This window comes from Eriocheir sinensis, unplaced genomic scaffold (genome assembly GCF_024679095.1).
Source record: "Eriocheir sinensis breed Jianghai 21 unplaced genomic scaffold, ASM2467909v1 Scaffold308, whole genome shotgun sequence".
NCBI lineage: Eukaryota > Metazoa > Arthropoda > Malacostraca > Decapoda > Varunidae > Eriocheir > Eriocheir sinensis.
The window spans coordinates 312,501-321,716 of NW_026111619.1; the positions used below are offsets into that span (position 1 = coordinate 312,501).

The following is a 9,216-nucleotide window of genomic DNA, read 5'->3' on the forward strand; positions in this document are numbered from 1 at the left end:
AGGTGGGGCCTTACCAGCGAATTATACAAGGATAACATAACTCCCGGCGTCTTGTATTCAAAGTTCCTCGATATGAACCCAAGCATTGTATTGGCTTTCTTACAGGCGGACTTGCAGTGTTTTGTTTGTTTCAAGTCACTGCTGATGGTGACCCCGAGGTCTCTTTCCTCTTGCACAACATGTAGTGGTTCGCCACCCATGTGGTATATGTGGTTGCTGTTTCTGGATCCGATATGCATTACTTTACATTTGGTAGTGTTGAAGGACATCTGCCATTTTTCTGACCACCGAGTGATCTGGTCCAGGTCTCTCTGGATAATTTCGCAGTCTGCCGTCGTGAGGGCCTTCCCACCCACCTTTGTGTCGTCGGCAAATTTTGAAAGATTGGATTTCAATCCTAGTTCTAGGTCGTTGATATATATGATGAAAAGTATGGGTCCCAGCACTGACCCCTGTGGCACTCCACTTGTGACCGGGAGCCACTCGGAGGCCTGTCCGTTGAGTACAACTCGTTGTTTTCTTCCAGTGAGCCAGTCTTTGATCCATGCTGTCAGATCGTCGCCTAATCCCGCCGACTTAAGTTTCTTGAGGAGTCTTTCATGTGGCACTTTGTCAAAGGCTTTCTGAAAGTCTAGATATATAACATCACTGGGGATATGATTATCCCAGTTTTCATAGATACCTTGGAAGAAGTCCAATAAATTGGTTAAGCATGAGCGCTTGTTCCTGAAACCGTGCTGAGCATCGGAAATGATGTTGTTGTCTTCAAGGAACCTAACGAGTTTGTCTCTGATGATCTTCTCGAGGATTTTTCCCGCCACTGAGGTCAAGCTGATTGGTCTGTAGTTTAGGGCCACACTTTTGTCTCCCTTTTTGTAGATCGGTGTTACATTCGCTTGTTTCCAGTCTTTCGGGACTTTGTTTTGTTGTAGTGACAGATTGTAGATGGCGGTGAGTGGCTTGAGGATTTGCTGCTTGAGTTCCTTGAGCAGCCTGGGTGACAAGTCGTCGGGTCCGGTAGACTTGTTTGTCTCGAGTTTGTCTAGGTACTTTTCACATCCCGTTCGTCGATTGTACCAATTTCTAGGGGAGTGATTCCCATCGGTGGGGAAGGGCTCTCGGGTACGGACTGGGTATTCTCGACCGTGAACACAGACGCGAAGTTCCTGTTTAGGATTTCGACCATTTGTCTACTGTCCTGTGTTAGTACGTCACTTTCATCTTTTAGGGGACCGATATTGCTTTTGTCTTCTTTTGGTTCTTATATACGTGAAGAACTTTTCGGGTTGGACTTGGCTTCGCGTGCAATTTGCTTTTCATAGTCGCGTTTACTCTGGCGAATGAGTGTTCTGCAAGCTCTGAGGCTTTGATGGTACTGTTCGCGTGCCTCGTCAGTGCTGTTTTCCTTTAGCAAGTTGTATTTTCTCTTCTTCAAATTAATCGCCCGTCGAACTTGGGTAGTCATCCATGGTGTGCTTGTGGCATTATTTGTTCTCCTTGTCTTCATGGGAACAGTCGTTCTCTCTACCTCCAGGAGTTTGTTCTTAAAGCCTTTCCACGCGCCGTCCACCGGAGTGAGGTTCATGGGTTCCCAAGTTGTCTGGGTTAGCAGCTCACGAGCGAAGTTAAAATTGGCTTTTTTGTAGTCTGGAATCTTGGACGTGTTTTCGGTGAGTTCATGGTCTGTTCTGATTTTAGGCGAATTAGGTGATGGTCGCAACCATCCAGTTTTTCGCCGACTTGACATTCACGTGTGAGATCTGAATCACTCACGAGTACTAGGTCTAATATGTTATTTTCCTCGTCGGTTGGGTAACAATCTTATTAAGAAATGTTTGAATGAGAAAGTTTGAATGAGAAAAATAGGAGGAGGAGGAGGAGGAAAGAAAAATATGGAGAAGAAAAAAAAGTTTGAATGAGAAAAATAGGAGGAGGAGGAGGAGGAAAGAAAACTATGAAGAAGAAAAAAAAGTTTGAATGGGAAAAAGGAGGAGGAGGAGGAGGAGGAGGAGGAGGAGGAGGAGGAGGAAAGAAAAATATGGAGAAGAAAAAAAAGTTTGAATGAGAAAAAGGAGGAGGAGGAGGAGGAGGAGGAGGAGGAGGAGGAAAGAAAATTATGTAGAAGAAAAAAAAGTTCCAATGAGAAAAAGTAGGAGTAGGAGGAGGAGGAGGAAATAAGGAAGAAAAGGAGGAAGGAGGAGAAGGAGGCTTGTGAGTGCGTGAGTGCGTGCGTGCGGGTGAAAGTCATATTCCGAACCTAACATGAAAAATGAGTGCGTAGGACCACCACAACCTCTTCTAACCCCCACCCCCCACACAAAAAATGAGTGCATTCGTGAGTGAGTGAGTGCGTGTGTGAGTGCGTGTGGGTCAAGTTACTCACGTTTCTGCCACAGCTGCCGTTCGTGTTGCCTCATAATCCCCCAAGCCTTGACACCCGCGCTAAAGCAATCCGTCAGAAGCTCCTCGGCCTCCCGCATAACCCTCGGACTCAACTTCAAGTCCTCACTCCCCTGCGCTTCCGACCCCCTGCCCACCAGCGCTTGCATGAGGTCAGGGGTCACGCGTTGGCCCCCCCAGGTCGGGCGTTGCGTCCTGGGGTGTCCGCTTGGGGTCAGTCTGGGTCGGGAGTTAGTCTGTCGCTTCGTTCTGGGTCCTGGGTCAGTTGGTGTGTGTGCTAGAAGGTGTTAGTGGCAGTCAGTCAGAGAGAGAGGGGAACATGTGTTAAGGGAATTGTGTGTATTTACCTTGTTGTATTTACCTAGTTGTAGCTGTAGTTGTAGGCCTGGGCTTTACGCTCGTGTGGTTCCGTCTCCGTATCTATGGAGTGTGTGTGTGTATGTGTGTGTGTGTGACCTACCATGTGTAAAGGGTAGAGTGTGTTCGGTGTGTGCGTTAGGGTGTGCCGGCAAGCTAGTCTTCGCGGCATCTGTTAATTACACCTGGGACTTCGCTGAACACGCTATACTGTGATTTATACCTGATTTTTAAGTGTTATATTTGTGTTTATTATGGGATTATTATGTTCCAGTGTGTGTCATTGTTAAGTTGGGCTCCATGGCTACACACACACACACACACACACACACACACACACACAATCACTAGTCATGTCAGTATAGTTCTGTAGATTTCGATAGGCCTTTTCCATAATGAAACACACACACACACACACACACACACACACACACACACACACACACACACACACACACACACACACACACACACACACACCAATCACTAGTCATGTCAGTATAGGCCTCCCCATAGGCTCACAAGATGGTCAGAGAAAAAAAAATAATAATGTCATAGTCAAAGTAGGTCATTGTGTGTATTTGGGGTCATCCTAGGTCACTCCCCCCTCCCCTCCATCCTTCACCCCCCTGTACTGACCTCACTATCATCATCATCATCATCATTATCATTATATTACATACGTACATATAGATAAGTAAATCTCTCTCTCTCTCTCTCTCTCTCTCTCTCTCTCTCTCTCTCACACACACACACACACACACACACACAGAAAAATACACTTAGAAATAATAACAGTTGAAATTAAAATAAAAAAGACACACACACACACACACACACACACACGCCAACACTCACGTGCTTCCCAGAGGTTCCACTCGGAGTCCCTCATGTTGGTGATGTCGCGCCTGGCCCTCTCAATGCTCTCCTGAAGCATCTTGTCGGGAATGATGAAGTTGGGGCTGGCGGTCTTCCACTTCTTCAGGTCCACACCCTTGATATGCTTCCCCTGGCAGGCCATTGGGGCATTCCTGTGCATGGAGAGCTTGGTTAACTATCGCCTGGTTCTCTGTCTGTCTGCCTAGCTACCCGTGCCTTTCCTAACCAAAGCCATCCCCTCATAGTGACAATATAAGAACTTGAGAACATAAGGAGGGTGCAAGAGGCCATTGGGGTGTTCCTGTGCGTGGAGAGCTTGGTTAACTATCGCCTGGTCCTCTGTCTGTCTGCCTAGCTACCCGTCCCTTCCATAACCAAAGACTTTCCCTCGTAATTACAATATAAGAACTTGAGAACATAAGGAGTCTGCAAGAGGCCATTGGTGCATTGCTGTGGGTGGAGAGCTTGGTTAACTATCACCTGGTCCTCTGTCTGTCTGTCCAGCTATCCGTCCCTTCCTTAACCCAAAACATTCCCTCATAATGGCAACACATGCATAGACGTAACACATAGCTCGTCACATAAACACACACACACACGCATCTATCCAACATTCACGTTCTATCTATCTATGTAACTATTTTCAAACAGGCGATCTGGCGCTCTGAGATGCTTAAGAATACAAGCTTAAAACTATCGTAAACACACTTATTAAAACAGCACATACTGACTCATACAGAACCTCATAGTTTGACCGTCATTCTCATACTTACAGGAAGGAATCAGCCTCCAGCATGACCTTGGGCTGGACGTGCTGGAGCTTGTCGCTGCTGTCGCAGATCACACGTCCCAGGCTGGTCTTGCAGAGCTCGTAAAGTTGTTCTGAAAGTGTTTATTGAACGTACGTGAGCCAAAAATTGACTTGGTATATCTTTAAATACTATCTAGATATATGTTATTGGTGACGCAGGAAAATATTTAGGTTGGTAATCTTAACCAGGTAGCAGCGACGGGCCAAATTTGTGTATTTACCGTGTAGCAGCGACAGGCCAAATTTGTGGCTTTACCGTGTAGCGACAGGCCAAATTTGTGGCTTTACCGTGTAGCAACGACAGGCCAAATTTGTGGCTTTACTGTGTAGCAACGACGGGCCAAATTTGTGGCTTTACGTGTAGCAGCGACGGCCAAATTTGTGGCTTTACTGTGTTTCAGTGACAGGCCAAATTTGTGGCTTTACCGTGTATCAGCGACAGGCCAAATTTGTGGCTTTACTGTGTAGCAACGACGGGCCAAATTTGTGGCTTTACTGCGTAGCAGCGACGGCCCAAATTTGTGGCTTTACTGTGTAGCAGCGACGGCCCAAATTTGTGGCTTTACTGTGTAGCAGCGACGGCCCAAATTTGTGGCTTTACTGTGTAGCAGTGACGGGCCAAATTTGTGGCTTTACTGTGTAGCAGCGACGGGCCAAATTTGTGGCTTTACTGTGTAGCAGCGACGGGCCAAATTTGTGTCTTTACCGTGTAGCAGCGACGGGCCAAATTTGTGGCTTTACCGTGTAGCAGCGACGGGCCAAATTTGTGGCTTTACCGTGTAGCAGCGACGGGCCAAATTTGTGCCATGATATAACACCCCCCAAAAGATGATACATAAACTGATCACAAATGCTTTGATATATATTATGAAATGGTTTGTATGGATGATGATTTTCCTCATTTTTCTTGCTTAGAAGGACCATTCAGAAACATGGTACCCGCTGTTACCGGGTTAAACACTTCTCTAAACACACACACACACACACACACACACACACACGCACACACACAGACCGATGCTTAATTTACGATGTTTTTGTTTGTATCTATGTATATGATGTTTTGATAGCAATAAATATTTACTTACTAATCTACACACACACACACACACACACACACACACACACACACACACGCGTACCCTTAGTGAATGAGGAGGGCGGGATGTCGTCCTCATACCAGTAACGATCGCCTCGCCTCAGGTGGTGGAACTGGCGACCAATCAAACAGCCAAACGTGGGCCCGACCAGCGCTCCACAGTTTGGCTTTTCCGCGAGTCCACCGGTGAAGAGATCCACATCATCCACATGCCTGGGAGATGGATGAGAGTTACCACATTGTTAGTAGAGGTTGTAGTAGTATTTGCAAGGCATTGTTAGTCTAGTGCAGGATAACAAAGGCCTTTCCCAATGTCTCCATCTTGAAGGGAAAGGCATCTTGTATTCTCAGGGCTAAAAAATATATAAGAAATTGTGTTAACAGAGAAATGTATGGGGGTTAAGATCACAGACTTAAGGCTTTGATACAAGGCTTCCTTACTTATAAATCCCTTGTAGTTTCTTGGTGTTTTCCAGGGCAACGACATCACTGAGGTCTTGGAAGGAGACAGCTTTCAGGAGGCAGCTAACATTAACCTGGGACAGACCTGACCTAACCCACTACCTCCTTGCTATCATATTAAATCCATAAGAACTGAAGACCTTACATAACGGTCTGACAGCTAACGTTAACCTTGGACAGACACAGACTAGCCGGAACACACTACAAACACTGCTTTCGGCTTCAGGGACATTCTCTAGTGCAGAACAACATAGGCATTTCCCAACAAGCAAACTGAAGCTACCAATACAAGGCTTCCTTACTTATAAATCCCTTGTAGTTTCTTGATGTTTTCCGGGGCAACGACGTCACTCAGGCCTTGGAAGGAGGCAGCTTTCGGGAGGCCGCAGAGGTGCCTCCAGCGGTTGTATCCAGCGATGCCGTGGTCACGCCCCTGCTGCAGGATCTGTGCCGCCAGGTCCAGGCCAACACCTGATAGATAGATAGATAGATATTGAAAGATAGAAAGAGATATATGACCAGCAATAGGTAATACACACACACACACACACACACACACACACACACACACACACACACACACACACACACACAGAGGAGACAAGGAAAAAGAAGAGGAGGAGGAAGAGGAGAGAAGAGGAGGAGGAGGAGGAGGAAAGCAAAGAGGAAAAAGATGCAGAAGATAAAGCAAAAGAGGAGGAGGAGGAGGAGGAGGAGGAAGAGAAAGAAGAAGAACAAGAACAAGAAGAAAAAGAGGAGGAGGAAGAACAAGAAGGTGATGCAGAAAAGGAAGAAGAGGAAGAGGAGGAGGAGGAGGAGGAGGAGGAGGAGGAGGAGGAGGAGGAGGAAGAGAAAGAAGAAGAACAAGAACAAGAAGAAAAAGAGGAGGAGGAAGAACAAGAAGAAGAAGATGATGCAGAAAAGGAAGAAGAGGAAGAAGAGGAGGAGGAGGAGGAGGAGGAGGAGGAGAAAGAAAAACAGACACACGTACACATCACACTAAATACACACAATAAAAATAAAATAATAATAATTCAAATAAAATGAAGAACAAAAAAATATAAAAATCCCCTATATACCCACCCCCACCATACCCCCATACCCACCAGTCTTAGCGTCCTCGAACATCTTGCTGGTCATGGCTTCGGAAATGGCCATGTCCTCGTTCTGGGCGTGGGAGCTGACCATCCCCTCAAGGATCTCGTCGAACTTGCCTCGCTTGTAAAGGTCGAAGGGTGCGTAGAAGGTGCTGGCAATGGGGCGTTCATTGACCGTCTGACCCTGTGGCGGTGGAGGAGGAGGAGGAGGAGGAGGAGGAGGAGGAGGAGGAGGAGGAGGAGGAAGAGGAGGAGGAGGAGGAGGAGGAGGAGGAGGAAGAGGAGGAGGAGGAGGAGGAGGAGGAGGAGGAGGAGGAAGAGGAGGAGGAAGAGGAGGAGGAGGAGGAGGAGGAGGAGGAGGAGGAGGATGGTTGGTTAGCATGAGTGAATTTGAGAAGGAAGAGGAATAAGAGATGGAGGGGGTGGAGAGGAGGAGGAGGAGAAGGAGGAGGAGGAGAAGGAGGAGGAGGAAGAGGAGGAGGAGAAAGAGGAGGAGGAGGAGGAGGAGGAGGAGGAGAAGGAGGGTTGGTTAGCATGAGTGAATTTGAGAAGGAAGAGGAATAAGAGAAGGGGGTGGAGAGGAGGAGTAGGAGGAGACGGAGTAGGAGGAGAAGGAGGAGAAGGAAGAGGAGGAGGAGGAGAAGGAAGAGGAGGAGGAGGAGGAGGAGGGTTGGTTAGCATGAGTGAATTTGAGAAGAAGAAAGAGGAATAAGAGGAGGAGGGGGTGAAGAGGAGAAGGAGGAGGAGGAGGAGGAGGAGGAGGAGGAGGAGGAGGAGGAGGAGGAGGAGGAGGAGGAGGACTGTTGGTTAGCATGAGTGAATTTGAGAAGAAGGAAGAGGAATAAGAGAAGGAGGGGGTGGAGGAGGAGGAGGAGGAAGAAGAGGAGGAGGAGGAGGAGAGGAGGGGAGGTGGAGGAGGAGGAGGAGGAGGACTGTTGGTTAGCATGAGTGAATTTGAGAAGAAGGAAGAGGAATAAGAGAAGGAGGTGGTGGAGAGGAGGAGGAGGAGGAAGAAGAGGAGGAGGAGGAGGAGAGGAGGGGAGGAGGAGGAGGAGGAGGAGTTAGCATGAAGGAAGAGGAGGATAAGGAGGAAGAGGAGGAGGAGGAGGAGAAAGAGGAGGAGGAGGAGGAGGAAGAGGAGGAGGAGGAGGAGGAGGACTGTTGGTTAGCATGAGTGAATTTGAGAAGAAGGAAGAGGAATAAGAGAAGGAGGGGGTGGAGAGGAGGAGGAGGAGGAAGAAGAGGAGGAGGAGGAGGAGAAAGAGGAGGGGGAGGAGGAGGAGGAGGAGGAGGAGGGTTGGTTAGCATGAGTGAATTTGAGAAGAAGGAAGAGGAATAAGAGGAGGAGGGGGTGAAGAGGAGAAGGAGGAGGAGGAGGAGGAGGAGAAGGAGGAAGAGGAGGAGGAGGAGGAGGAGGGTTGGTTAGCATGAGTGAATTTGAGGAGAAGAAGAAGGAGGAGGAGGAGGAGGAGGAGGAGAAGGATGATTGGTTAGCATGAGTGTTTGTCTCTACCCGTCCTACTAAACACAACACCAGCCCCCCCTTGACAACACATGCAACACTAGAATCACTTACTGTCTCTCTATCATATCCTGTCCCCATATAAACAGCACACAGTTTGTCTCTACCTGTCCTAGTAAACACAACCCCCCTCCACACACACACACACACACACACACACACACACACACACACACATATGCAACACTAGAATCACTTACTGTCTCTCTATCATATCCTGTCCCAATATAAACAGCACACAGTTTGTCTCTACCTGTCCTAGTAAACACAACCCCCCTCCACACACACACACACACACACACTAGAAGAAAAAGTCACTTATCAAGAAGACTACAGCCGCAGGAAGAACTTGAGAATTAGTGGACTGGAGGAGAGAGGAGATGAAACCTGGGAGCAAACTGCAGCGGCTGTGACATCTCTCCTGGAATCAAAACTGCAGATACCAGGAATTATATTGGAGCGCGCGCACAGGGTTGGTCAACGCCGAGATGCCAGGCCCCGCCCCGTTGTGGCGCGCTTCGCTCGTTATGGGGATCGAGACGCAGCAATCAGACGAGGAAGACACCTGAAGGGTACTAACATATACCTG

General features: G+C 48.0%; 1 pseudogene; it reads right to left on the bottom strand.

The window, feature by feature from the left end:
• The window catches only part of LOC126991612 (myeloperoxidase-like), an 18,080-nt pseudogene extending 10,521 nt beyond the window's left edge, over nucleotides 1-7,559 (bottom strand).
• Between the last annotated feature and the right edge of the window lie 1,657 nt (nucleotides 7,560-9,216).